This window comes from Coregonus lavaretus, assembly GCF_964263955.1.
Source record: "Coregonus lavaretus genome assembly, chromosome: 17".
NCBI classification, from domain to species: Eukaryota; Metazoa; Chordata; class Actinopteri; order Salmoniformes; family Salmonidae; genus Coregonus; species Coregonus lavaretus.
The window spans coordinates 32,636,847-32,651,570 of record NC_140004.1 but is presented as its reverse complement, the minus strand read 5'-3'; the positions used below and the strand labels follow the sequence as shown (position 1 = coordinate 32,651,570).

The 14,724-nt window shown below is 43.2% G+C and overlaps 1 pseudogene across 1 annotated transcript in view; it reads right to left on the bottom strand.

The window, feature by feature from the left end:
• LOC311144376 (electrogenic sodium bicarbonate cotransporter 4-like) overlaps positions 1 to 14,724 on the bottom strand; it is a 48,780-nt pseudogene that overhangs the window by 32,506 nt on the left and 1,550 nt on the right. Inside the window, exons 2-8 of the transcript in view lie at positions 7,202 to 7,331; positions 4,787 to 4,947; positions 4,100 to 4,255; positions 3,554 to 3,640; positions 3,154 to 3,209; positions 483 to 640; positions 9 to 75 (exon numbers count right to left, since the gene is read on the bottom strand). The product of the transcript in view is annotated as an electrogenic sodium bicarbonate cotransporter 4-like (transcript). The remainder of the gene's footprint in view (positions 1 to 8; positions 76 to 482; positions 641 to 3,153; positions 3,210 to 3,553; positions 3,641 to 4,099; positions 4,256 to 4,786; positions 4,948 to 7,201; positions 7,332 to 14,724) is intronic.

Below are 14,724 nucleotides of genomic sequence, written 5' to 3'. Positions count from 1 at the left end.
GAGCCGACCCTGGTAATATGTGTCTGGACGCTAGAGCCGACCCTGGTAATATGTGTCTGGACACTAGAGCCGACCCTGGTAATATGTGTAAGGCAGACAGATAGACAGGCAGACAGGCAGACAGACAGGCAAACAGACAGACAGACAGGCAAACAGACAGACAGACAGACAGACAGACAGACAGACAGACAGACAGACAGACAGACAGACAGACAGACAGACAGACAGACAGACAGACAGACAGACAGACAGACAGACAGACAGACAGACAGACAGACAGACAGACAGACAGACAGACAGACAGACAGACAGACAGACAGACAGGCAGGCAGGCAGGCAGGCAGGTAGACAGACAAACAGACAAACAGTCAGTCAGGCAGGCAGGCAGGCAGGCAGGCAGGCAGGCAGGCAGACAGACAGACAGCAGACAGACAGACAGACAAGCAAACAGACAACAGACAGACAGGCAGGCAACTCATTACCTGGTGGGCACAGGAACCTCTGTCAGTCCTCCCAGAGTGGTGGCCTGGGCCAGGCGGACAAAGGCTACAAAGGGCTTATCCAGGAAGTCCACTTCACCCACCAGAACATTAGACGCCTCAGCATCTCTAGGGATCTTTTTCATGAACTTATTCCTTAGCTATGGAGGGAGGGAAGGAGGGAGGGAGGGGTAAAAAGCACAGAGTCAGAGAGAGTTGATACATCAGGGCATATATGGTATTGGACACTGGATTTCTTGTCAGCATAACTGACAAGAACATTTTTAGATGAAATGTCATCATATTTTCAAGTTCAAGTTTGAAGTATTTTTTTCATATACGTACATAAATATTGCAATATGACACTAATAAATTATTAAATTCTGACAGTGAAAACATTAAATATGTGCATATAATAGTTTTCTCCTGCATGACGTTGTCATTGTGTTCTAACAATGCCTTTGGGCTTTCTTCTATCCACTCACTGATCTGTTTGAAGAACATCATTCCATTTCACCGCACTGCTGTTCTGGCAGCATATGTTTTTGCTGGATAAAATAAACTAGTCTCTGAGCATAACATTTAAAGCAATTCTAGTGAATGTAAAAAAAATATACTAAATCCAATGGAGCCTGGGGCTTGACTGTGTGAAAGAAATGTGGCCTTATAACCTGAATTGACCGATCGCATGCAAAGGTGGGCTGCAAATGAGATACTAACGATCACACCCGATATGAATGTACAATCCCAATGCCAATCCCAGTCTCTACATGTGAGGCAGCAGAGGCACGAGGATGAGACACAGAGAAGCACGTTTTCCCAATGGCAGCTCAATACTGACCCAGACAAACCTAGCACAGTCACGGGCTAGCTCAGCTCAGCTATCGAGGACATTGCCAGCGACACACACGACACACACACCCTAACTAGGCTATCACTAGCAAACTGGCACGTGACCTACTGTGTATTCAAACATGCCCCTACGACTACGTTAAGTAAAAACCACTCAACCATAGACTAATCAGTGATGGCAGTTTACGAAGATTGGGATAGCCTGGAAGCCAGCCTGGATCTGCTTTACGCTAGCCAAACAGATGCAGGAACAGTCAAGTACCCAGAGATTTATTCATTGACATGTCTACTGAGTTAAACATGGCATATTTGTCCAGCACATTATCTCAAGACAATTATTTGGGCATAAACTTGGCAAAGAGGCAACTGTTTCAACCCAATGCTCAGCACAATACACCTGACCCATCCTCCATCATTCACAGCATTACAACCCTTCTTACAATGGAAGTCTCCTGTGTTCACGGAGGGGCTGTATTTCTCACTGGGTTTAAATGCTACTGTTAAATCATCCTTAGACAACACTGAATTGTGAGCCCGCCTGCTCCCCAGACAGCTCTGTGACACCAACACTAAAACAAACACAATCCAAGATTTAATTAACAACACTGGTTCCCATCGGGCTCCCATGGCAACAATGAAATACAACTGCAATACAAATCCTCTACAGCAGGGTTTCCCAAACTTGGTCCTGGGGCCCCCCCTGGGTGCACAATTAGTTTTTTGCCCTAGCACTACACAACTGATTCAAATAATCAAAGTTTGATGATGAGTTGGTTATTTGAATCAGCTGTGTAGTGCTAGGGCAAAAACCAAAACGTGCACCCAGGGGGGCCCCAGGACTGAGTTTGGGAAACCCTGCTCTACAGCATATGTACAGAAGGTAACATTAGATTACCGGTTAAACTGATATTTAATACAGTATATGGCATGCATAAACACACATATACACTCAGTATAGCAAACATTAGGAACACCTTCCTAATATTGAATTGCACCCCCCTCTTTTGCCCTCAGAAGAGCCTCAATTCATCCGGGCATGGACTCTTCAAGGTGTTGAAAGCGTTCCACAGGGATGCTGGCCCATGTTGACTCCAATGCTTCCCACAGATGTGTCAAGTTGGCTGGATGTCCTTTGGGTGGTGGACTATTCTTGATACACACGGGAAACTGTTGAGAGTGAAAAACCCAGCAGCATTGCGGTTCTTGACACAAACCGGTGCGCCTGGCACCTACTACCATACCCTGTTCAAAGACACTTAAATCTTTTGTCTTGCCCATACACCCTCTGAATGGCACACATACACAATCCATGTCTCAATTGTCTGAAGGCATGAAAATCCTTCTTTAACCTGTCTCCTTCCCTTCATCTACACTGATTGAAGTGGATTTAACAAGTAACATCAATAAGGGATCGTGGCTTTCACCTGGATTCACCTGGTCTGTCTATATCATGGAAAGAGCAGGTGTTCTTAATGTTTTGTGTACTCAGTGTATACGCATACACACACTCAACACGTTTTGCCATTGCAAAATAAGTCATAGTAATTCCTGCATTACAAACACCCTGCATAATAAAACACTATTATTATTATTATTATTACTCTGGTTGAAATTCAATCAAACAGCTGTGCGGAAAACGAACATTATCCCTGCATAGAGAACATGCACATTTTAAATGATGTAACTAACCTAGATTAACCTAGGTTAAAAAATCGACATTATATTATGACAATAATTCAGTAAAACCTGTACTTTCTCTGTGCAAGGATAATGTTTGATTGAATTGAGCCTGCTGAGTTGTAATGTAGTATCAGTGTGTCACCTGGTCTGTGCTCGGAGTGTCTGAAATGTCGTTCATGCTCCTACTTTGGGCATGACCTGTAAAACAACACAGTACATGTAAACAATTGATCATATCAATGCTTAGAATATGGAGAGGGTTCTAATTATCAATGAAAAATGTGCAAATCAATTGAGTTTTTTCTTCTTCAAATGAAATGAGTTCATGCCATGAAGACGATGAAATATTTTCTAGTGTACTATGTATTATTACATTATATTGTCTATTATTCTAGAGCTTTGAACACATCTGAAAAGAGAGAGGGAAATAATTGGATATTTAGAAGAGATACAAGAAGTCAAAGGAAGAGAGAGATAGAGACAAACAGGTTCTAGAGAGATGATGAAAGCAGTAAGAGGTACAGAGAGAGAGAGAGACTCACGCAGACGACCATAGCCTCCTGGCTGTGATTTCATGCGGAGGTCTTCTGTGGAGCGGTTGAATGCGGCCGCTGCACCTGGACTACGGGCTGAGGAGGAAATACAAGTAAAGAAGACAGGAAACTGTTGAACAAGATTATAATTTCCCCTTGGGGATAAATAACGTTTATAGAATTGAATTGAATAAATTACTGCATGAAAACCTGTGTGGTCAATTGCAATTAATGAAAGTGTAAGACAGCCTAGGTAGTGGGCATCAAATTTGATGTTTTAATGTATATAAGTAGGCTACAAATGTAACATTTAATAATAATAATAATAATAATATGCCATTTAGCAGACGCTTTTATCCAAAGCGACTTACAGTCATGCATGCATACATTTTTTTTGTGTATGGGTGGTCCCGGGGATCGAACCCACTACCTTGGCGTTACAAGCGCCGTGCTCTACCAGCTGAGCTACAGAGGACCACCACCATTTAGGAAGTACTATAATGTGTATAAGGCTAATGACGGCTATACTTGACCAGAGAGCAGAGGGACACTCACGGGCACCACCACCGCTGGCCTTGCCCATGTCAGCCAGAGAGCGGTGGATGGGCTTTTTGGTCTGGTGCCTGTGCTTCCTCAGGAGGACAAAGCTGATCTTCTCTCTCAGGTCAGGAGATAGCATGCCCTCGTCTACCTGCTGCTCGATGATTTCATCTGGAGGAGAATGTGGTCTTATTACTGTTTGTGTAATATCACTCACGACCACCAATTAATTTCCTTCTTGGTACCATAACACCTTTCTTGTCAACAACTGAAGGCTACTAGCATCTTCATTTGAGCCAGTTTGCTACAGCAGGAAAATAATCCTGCAGCAACAGGACAAATGTAAATTATTATGTAGATTATAATTCATGGACATTTTTGTAGAGGTTTATAAAAAATGTTGTAAGGGAAAATCAAGTCTAAAATTTAAGCCTTTTTAAACCTCAAATACACTACAATTTTACATTTCCTGCATTGCAGGAAAGTTCTCATGCAATAGGGTGATCGAATTAAGATCCTACATCTGTACACATTAGGCTAACTGTTCTTAGAAGGGCTAAATATGCTGAAATGCCTCTGCTTGTCAATTGTGACAGAGACTTGACATTGTTTACAGTACTATCTCTTAACATTAGTTAAGAATCACACAAGCCTGATTTGGCATGCATTAGTGCTCTGTAAAAGGGAGTTTGTGTTGCTCACCAACTATCTGTGGCAGTGAGTATCCCTCCAGATCCAGCAGCACAGTGCCGGTCTGTAGACAGGTCCTCAGTTCAAACAGACTGTGCAGGGACAGGGTGGACACATGGGGCTTGCTCCACCTCTCTCCTCCCTCCTCCACCTTCTCCTCAAACTTCACCCACCTGGACCACAACACAGGGACAGATAGATGACATGAGTTGGAGGCGTCAAATGAGTTGGAAGGGAAAAATGACTAAGGTCAACACTGACTGCTTGTCTTGGGAATGACACGCACTAACACTCAGACATTCAGTAGCTCAGACATTCAGTAGCTCAGACATTCAGTACCTCAGACATTCAGTAGCTCAGACATTCAGTGGCTCAGACATTCAGTAGCTCAGACATTCAGTAGCTCAGACATTCAGTAGCTCAGACATTCAGTACCTCAGACATTCAGTAGCTCAGACATTCAGTAGCTCAGACATTCAGTACCTCAGACATTCAGTAGCTCAGACATTTAGTAGCTCAGATATTCAGTACCTCAGACATTCAGTGGCTCAGACATTCAGTGGCTCAGACATTCAGTAGCTCAGACATTCAGTGGCTCAGACATTCAGTGGCTCAGACATTCAGTAGCTGAGACATTCAGTAGCTCAGACATTCAGTGGCTCATACATTCAGTGGCTCAGACATTCAGTAGCTCAGACATTCAGTGGCTCAGACATTCAGTAGCTCAGACATTCAGTAGCTCAGACATTCAGTGGCTCAGACATTCAGTAGCTCAGACATTCAGTGGCTCAGACATTCAGTAGCTCAGACATTCAGTACCTCAGACATTCAGTAGCTCAGACATTCATTCATCCTGCATGACATAATAAAACATGAAATGCATGACAAAATTGGTGGGTTCTAGAATGACATCCGTCCATGCTGAAGGAGTGGGACAATTTGTTCTATGGCATGTATTTATGGTATCACCATGCACAAGTTAAAATATAAATTAGCCTATACTACAGGTGACTCAGAAGTTGATAACATAGACTGTCAACTTCTTGGCATGAACTTGACATATTTGACATTGGCTGGCTTCTACTGTATGTTTCTGTTATGATTCTGTAGGTCTGTGTGTGTAATCTGTTATGATTCTTTAGGTCTGTGTGTGTAATCTGTTATCATTTTGTAGGTATGTGTGTGTGATCTGTTATGATTCTATAGGTCTGTGTGTGTGATCAGTTATGATTCTGTATGTCTGTGTGTGTAATATGTTATGATTCTATAGGTCTGTGTGTGTGATCTGTTATGATTCTATAGGTCTGTGTGTGTAACCTGTTATGATTTTGTAGGTCTGTGTGTGTAATCTGTTATGATTCTATAGGTCTCTGTGTGTGATCTGTTATGATTCTGTATGTATGTGTGTGTAATCTGTTATGATTCTGTATGTCTGTGTGTGTAATCTGTTATGATTCTGTATGTCTGTGTGTGTAATATGTTATGATTCTGTATGTCTGTGTGTGTAATATGTTATGATTCTGTAGGTCTGTGTGTGTGATCTGTTATGATTTTGTAGGTCTATGTGTGTAATCTGTTATCATTTTGTAGGTATGTGTGTGTGATCTGTTATGATTCTATAGGTCTGTGTGTGTGATCAGTTATGATTCTGTATGTCTGTGTGTGTAATATGTTATGATTCTATAGGTCTGTGTGTGTGATCTGTTATGATTCTATAGGTCTGTGTGTGTAACCTGTTATGATTTTGTAGGTCTGTGTGTGTAATCTGTTATGATTCTATAGGTCTCTGTGTGTGATCTGTTATGATTCTGTATGTATGTGTGTGTAATCTGTTATGATTCTGTATGTCTGTGTGTGTAATCTGTTATGATTCTGTATGTCTGTGTGTGTAATATGTTATGATTCTGTATGTCTGTGTGTGTAATATGTTATGATTCTGTAGGTCTGTGTGTGTGATCTGTTATGATTCCATAGGTCTGTGTGTGTAATCTGTTATGATTCCATAGGTCTGTGTGTGTAATCTGTTATGATTCTGTATGTCTGTGTGTGTAATCTGTTATGATTCCATAGGTCTGTGTGTGTAATCTGTTATGATTCCATAGGTCTGTGTGTGTAATCTGTTATGATTCCATAGGTCTGTGTGTGTAATCTGTTAGGATTCCATAGGTCTGTGTGTGTGTAATCTGTTATGATTCCATAGGTCTGTGTGTGTAATCTGTTATGATTCCATAGGTCTGTGTGTGTGTAATCTGTTATGATTCCATAGGTCTGTGTGTGTAATCTGTTATGATTCCATAGGTCTGTGTGTGTAATCTGTTATGATTCTGTATGTCTGTGTGTGTAATCTGTTATTATTCTATAGATCTGTGTGTGTAATCTGTTATGATTCTGTAGTTCTGTGTGAGTAAACTTTGGGTCAGCAGTCACCTAGCAGACTCTTTCCACTCCAGCTCATCCCCGTCCTGCTGCAGCGTGTCCATCTCAGTGAACAGTGTGGGGGTGGGCATGTCATCGTCCTCTCCCAGGATGTAGCGGAGCCGCTCCGCTGCAGGGGACACTGGGATGAAGACACACACGTACACACACGTCAGATATCATCACTGCTTGTCAGACTCATATTTACTCTGGAGATTTTGTATTTATTTGTACTTTTATGGATCAGAAATCTAAACATGCTTAATCTCTTCCCAGTGTGCCCACTTATTATACAGGGAGTTTCAAGAAATGGTGTAACAGTAGACAGTGATGATCACATTTTCTAATATTGAAAAGGTCAAGCTGAATATTAGAATTTTACTGGGTTGTTGTTATAATTCCTCACACACGTTATTATTTATGGATGGTTTGCCGATACATTGGATCAAAAAGTGATAAACTTGTCTTTCCCTTTACATTCCACTTAAATGGTAATGATCTGATCTTGAGCTTGGCAGCATTTCTATCAATCCAACAGGAACACCCATAACCAGAGGGTTTGGTCTCTACACCAAACGGTCAATGCTTAGGCTAACTCAGCGACCTGACTTGACATATTACAAACTCAATATAGGGGAGAATGGGGTATGTTGAGACATTTTATACATTCATCATCACTACGTCAAGGGAAATATAGTATTTTTTCTAACAAAGATATTTATAATTCAGGATGTTGTGTATCCCTGGAAATAACCAGAATTCATGTAAAAATAACAACATAGCTTGTCCAAAAAAAGTGATCTCTTTGCACAACTTACCCCGGGTATGAGGTAAATTGAGCATAGGGACAGGGTAAGTTGAGCCGCCTTCAGGTAAATAGGTGATGGTGTCCTGTGACAGTGGGTGATGGTGCTGGTAGGTCAAGGTTTAATTCATGGAATGGGGGGGGGGGGGGGGGGGGGGGGGGGTGATATATTATCTTAAATGTATGCCTACATTCAGATATAGATCTCTCTTTTTAATATCACTTACCCTTCCATTTCTTGACCAGTTGTCTGGGACAGGGATGTTTCGATGTGCCAATTCATTGGCAAGTTCTCTGCATTTGAGGCCACTAAGCCCATGAAACTGGTCAGCAAGATTCTTGATTTGTTTAGCAAGCTCAGACTCCATGTCATCAGATAAGACCTTGTGGTCCTCTGCTACTCTGTCACAGCCTCTCTTTCACACAGGTACATCTTTGTTAAACAATTTTGTAACTGTACCTCTTTAGTGTCAATCAGTCGATTTTTTCCTCCCTTGCTAGTTGTTGGCACTCTAATAGACTTCTTCCCTTCTCTCACTTCTTTAGCTGCTCTCTCAACAACCTCAAGGGGGGGCTAGACCCGTGCTTGTTTTATGTTTGTATACACGGGGCATGATGATCTCTGCTCTGTAACAATAAAAATGCACTATCTTGAGTTCATATGCATGACACATTTTAAAAATACGATGCATTTATGTATAAAACTGACTAAATGTAATCATCATTTGATTGGGGTGTTGGAGACTATCTGACTGAAATTCTGGACTCAGAATGGGCCACAACAACACCAATAGGAGGAACAGACTCAGTTGTTGCCCAGTAACAGAGACCGACTGTTTGTCCTAGAAATACAAGGAGGTGACTCCGCCTAATCAAAAGGTTTAAATATACAGTGAGGGAAAAAAGTATTAGATCCCCTACTGATTTTGTACGTTTGCCCACTGACAAAGACATGATCAGTCTATAATTTTTATGGTAGGTTTATTTGAACAGTGAGAGACAGAATAACAACAAACAAATCCAGAAAAACGCATGTCTTTGTCAGTGGGAGCTGTCAGGGAGCTGAAGGTTCAAGTTGCCAAACGTCAGCCTCGAAACCTTAATGACTTGGAGAAGATCTGCAAAGAGGAGTGGGCCAAATGCAAACCTGGTGGCCAACTACAAGAAACGTCTGACCTCTGTGATTGCCAACAAGAGTTTTGCCACCAAGTACTAAGTCATGTTTTGCAGAGGGGTCAAATACTTATTTCCCTCATTAAAATGCAAATCAATTTATAACATTTTTGACATGCGTTTTTCTGGATTTTTTTGTTTTGTTATTCTGTCTCTCACTGTTAAAATAAACCTACCATTAAAATTATAGACTGATCATATCTTTGTCAGTGGGCAAACGTACAAAATCAGCAGGGGATCAAATACTGTTTTCCCTCACTGTATGCTTGTGTGAATTGTATGGGTGCTTTTGCAGCTTATTTTGTAGTCCAACTAGATTTGTACCATGAGTTAGAACCTAACAGGGATATGTATGGTGGCCATTGCCTCAACCTACCCCAAGTCAAAAATGTTGACTATATTAGCCCACACAGATACAAGGATGCACTTTCATTCTAGGTTTAGGACCTCATATTGTAGCTTATAGAGACCCCCAACTGATGTAGACTCCCGAGTGGCGCAGTGGTCTAAGGCACTGCATCGCAGTGCTAGCTGTGCCACTAGAGATCCTGGTTTGTATCCAGGCTCTGTCGTAGCCGGCTGCGACCAGGAGACCGCACAATTTGTCCAGGGTAGGGGAGGGAATGGCCGGCAGGGATGTAGCTCAGTTGGTAGAGCCTGGCGTTTGCAATGCCAGGGTTGTGGGTTCGATTGCCACGGGGGGCCAGTATGAAATTTTTTAAATAAAAAATAAGTAATGTATGCACTCACTAACTGTAAGTCGCTCTGGATAAGAGTGTCTGCTAAATGACTAAAATGTAATGTATAAAAATCGTAAAACTATCTACCTAGGTTTAGATACAAGCATCATAAAACCTATAACACAATAAATTCATTTGAAAATCAGTTTTTCGGACCTAACTTGCTTACCAACTTTTCCATGTGGTTTCTTCCTTCACAGACTCCATGAAACTCTTCCTAAATATTTGGTCACATGATTAATTTTGTGTATGGTTTCCTAGAAACAAGGGGTGGCTCAACTAACCTTTTTGCTCAACTTACCCCACTCTCCCCTACTGAAACAATCAACAAAATCACTCTTTATCGTGTTCAAATCTACAGTTCACCACCAGATCAATACGTTGCCTTAGTATTAGACTCTGTTTTCTATGATAATAGAGAAGTTACAGCTTATTGGCTTAATGATAATAAATCACTTGCGTACTGTACAAACAATCCCTTTCATTCTCTGACATTTACATGAAGATTGACATACAGTACCAGTCAAAAGTTTGGACATTTTTCTTTATTTTTACTATTTTTTACATTGTAGAATAATAGTGAAGACATCAAAACTATGAAAAAACACATATGGAATCAGGTAGTAACCAAAAAAGTGTTAAACAAATAGCCCTCCTTTGCCTTGATGAGAGCTTTGCACACTATTGGCATTCTCTCAACCAGCTTCACCTGGAATGCTTTTCCAACAGTCTTGAAGGAATTCCCACATATGCTGACTCATTCCAAACCATCTCAATTGGGATTGTGGAGGCCAGGTCATCTGATGCAGCACTCCATCACTCTCCTTCTTGGTAAAATAGCCCTTACACAGCCTGGAGGTGTGTTGGGTCATTGTCCTGTTGAAAAACAAATGATAGTCCCACTAAGCCCAAACCAGATGGGATGGCGTATCGCTGCAGAATGCTGTGGTAGCCATGCTGGTTAAGTGTGCCTTGAATTCTAAATAAATCACAGACAGTGTCACCAGCAAAGCACTCCCACACCATAACACCTCCTCCTCCATGCTTTACGGTGGGAACTACACATGCGGATAGCATCCGTTCACGCACACCGTGTCTCACAAAGACATGGCGGTTTGAACCAAAAATCTCAAATTTGGACTCCAGACCAAAGGACACATTTCCACCGGTCTAATGTCCATTGCTCATGTTTCTTGGCCCAAGCAGGTCTCTTCTTATTATTGGTGTCCTTTAGTGGTGGTTTCTTGATTCACACAATCCCCCTCTGAACAGTTGATGTTGAGATGTGTCTTGAACTCTGTGAAGCATTTATTTGGCGTGCAATTTCTGAGGCTGGTAACTCTAATGAACCTATCCTCTGCAGCAGAGGTAACTCTGGATCTTCCATTCCTGTGGCAATCCTCATGAGAGCCAGTTTAATCATAGCGCTTTATGGTTTTTGCGACAGCACTTGAAGAAACTTTAAAAGTTCTTGAAATGTTCAGTATTGACTGACCTTCATGTCTTAAAGTAATGATGGACTGTCGTTTCTCTTTGTTTATTTGAGCTGTTCTCGCCATCATATGGACTTGGTCTTTTACCAAATAGGGCTACCTTTTGTATACCCCCCCCCCATATGTGTTATTTGATAGTTTTGATGTCTTCACTATTATTCTACAATGTAAAAAATAGTAAAAATTAAGAAAAACCCTTGAATGAGTAGGTGTGTCCAAACCTTTGACTGGTAGTGTAGATGTCCATGTTTTTGTCCCAAATGGCACTCTTTTTCCTATATTGTGTACTACTTTTGACCTGAGTCCTATGGGTTATGGTCAAGAATAGTGCACTAAATAGGGAACAGGGTGCCATTTGGGACAGATTCCATATGTGGGTTGTAGTTAGCTGGGGGAAGGGAGCTTTGCACTGCAGCTGGTGGTCACAGTGTTTGTCACGATCGTCTACATATGAAGAAGCGGACCAAAGCGCAGCGTTGCGAGTGAACATGATTTATTAATTAACGTACTCACGAAAACAAAACAAACAAAGACGATGCGTGAAGTCCAATAAACAGAGACACTGGAACATGGAACAATAACCCACAACTAACAACAGAAAACCTACATCTTAAATATGGCTCCCAATCAGAGATAACGAGCCGAACAGCTGACACTCGTTACCTCCGATTGGGAGTCAATGAACACAAACAAGCACAATCACCCAACATAGAAATACCACAACCTAGACACCCCAACATAGAAATACACCCAAAACAAATGAACATGAACACCCCTGGCTCAAGAATAAAGGTCCGTGGAGCCAGAGTGTCACATTACCCCCCCCTAAAGGTGCGACCTCCGGGCGCACCAGCAAACAGTCTAGGGGAGGGTCTGGGTGGGCGTCTGTCCCTGGTGGCGGCTCAGGCCCAGGTCGTGGTCCCCACTCCACCTTAGTCAACCTCCGCTTTCGTCTACCCTTCCTCATGACCACCCCCCAACTAAACCCCACTGGATTAAGGGGCGGCACCGGACTAAGGGGCAGCACCGGACTAAATGGCGGATCCTGGCTGGCTGGCTCTGGCGGATCCTGTCTGGCGGAAGGCTCTGGCTGATCCTGTCTGGCGGAAGGCTCTGGCTGATCCTGTCTGGCGGAAGGCTCTGGCTGCTCCTGTCTGGCGGAAGGCTCTGGCTGATCCTGTCTGGCGGAGAGCTCTAGCGGCTCCGGTCTGGCGGACGGCTCTGTAGGCTCATGGCAGACGGGCGGCTTTGCAGGCTCATGGCAGACGGGCAGCTCCTGCGGCGCTTGGCAGACGGACAGTTCAGACGGCGTTGGGCAGACGGGCAGTTCAGGCGCCGTTGGGCAGACGGGCCGTTCAGACGGCGTTGGGCAGACGGACAGTTCAGGCCCCGTTGGGCAGACGGCAGACTCTGGCTGTCTGACGCGCACCGTAGGCTTCCTACGTGGCACAGGAACAGGCCGGGCTGGGCTGGCGACGCACACCGTAGGCATCCTACGTGGCGCAGGGACAGGCCGGGCTGGGCTGACGACGCACACCGTAGGCATCCTACGTGGTGCAGGGACAGGCTGAACCGGGCTGGCGACGCGCACCGTACACTTAGTGCGAGGGGCCGGAACAGGCCGTACCGTACGGGGAACACACACTACTGGCTGCACCTCGGGACTAGGAACGGGCCGGACCGAACTGGTTACACACCCCAGTACCTCATGCCGTGCCTCAACACTTTCCTTCCCTGCTTCACCCAGTAGCCCCCTTGTACTGGCGGCCATATCTGCCAACCTCTTGCACTCCTCCGGGCCGTACACCTTCTGCCCCGACGTCGTGAGCCCCCCCCAAAAAATTTTCTGGGGGTTTCTCCTCCCCGTGGACCAGGCATCTATCTTCCTCGCCAGACTCTCCAGACTCTCCATCCTCTCCTCCTCACGCGGCTTGACCCAGTCGAAGTGGATATCCGCTAGATTTGGAAAGGGCGTTAGCTCCTGGCCACGCTGCTTGGTCTCGTTGTGGTGGGTTATTCTGTCACGATCGTCTACATATGAAGAAGCGGACCAAAGCGCAGCGTTGCGAGTGAACATGATTTATTAATTAACGTACTCACGAAAACAAAACAAACAAAGACGATGCGTGAAGTCCAATAAACAGAGACACTGGAACATGGAACAATAACCCACAACTAACAACAGAAAACCTACATCTTAAATATGGCTCCCAATCAGAGATAACGAGCCGAACAGCTGACACTCGTTACCTCCGATTGGGAGTCAATGAACACAAACAAGCACAATCACCCAACATAGAAATACCACAACCTAGACACCCCAACATAGAAATACACCCAAAACAAATGAACATGAACACCCCTGGCTCAAGAATAAAGGTCCGTGGAGCCAGAGTGTCACAGTGTTCTAACCTAACCTATGGATGGAACCAGAGCCTTATATGAATTACACACTGAGCTGTAAAATGCCATGATGGATCAATGGCTTTAAATCATTGTATCGACAGGAACCAACCCTGGAGTGAATTCCTATTATATTGCCTGTTTGCATACATTAGTATCCACAAAGACCTCACTTGTCAGCCTATGGGGAAGGACAATAGAAATAGAACCACATCATCATAGTGATTATATTTCTATGGGGAAAGACAATATATGTGAACGATACAGAGTATATTACTTTTTCCCAATGTAGAAAACATGAAAACTACTGGGCAAAAAAATATTCAGCAGAGGAAAAATCATTGGAAATAGGTTTTCCCCAATGAGTTCAAATCATCCATGGTCTATTGTACATGGCCGTCAATGGAGGAAGGGAGAGATCAATCCACTATGGTCAATGTACTGTGTAGAGGAATGCTCTGTTCTCTATCCGCTTGCATTGGACAAGGTTGAGAAGTTTGAGGTCTCATTTAACAACTTTTTTAGGTACGATGAGTAGGCAGAACAAAGTAGGCTACTGTCATGTTGTACAGCAAAGTCAGCTTAATTTAATATACAGTACCAGTCAAAAGTTTGGGCACACCTACTCATTCAAGGGTTTTTCTTTATTTTTACTATTTTCTACATTGTAGAATAACCGTGAAGACATCAAAACTATGAAATAACACATATAGAATCATGTAGTAACCAAAAAAGTGTTAAACAAATCAAAATATATTTTAGATGTTAGATTCTTCAAAGTAGCCACCCTTTGCCTTGATGACAGATTTGCACACTCTTGGCATTCTCTCAACCAGCTTCATGAGGTAGTCACCTTGAACGCTTTTCCAACAGTCTTGAAGGAGTTCCCACATATGATGAGCACCTGTTGGAAGCTTTTCC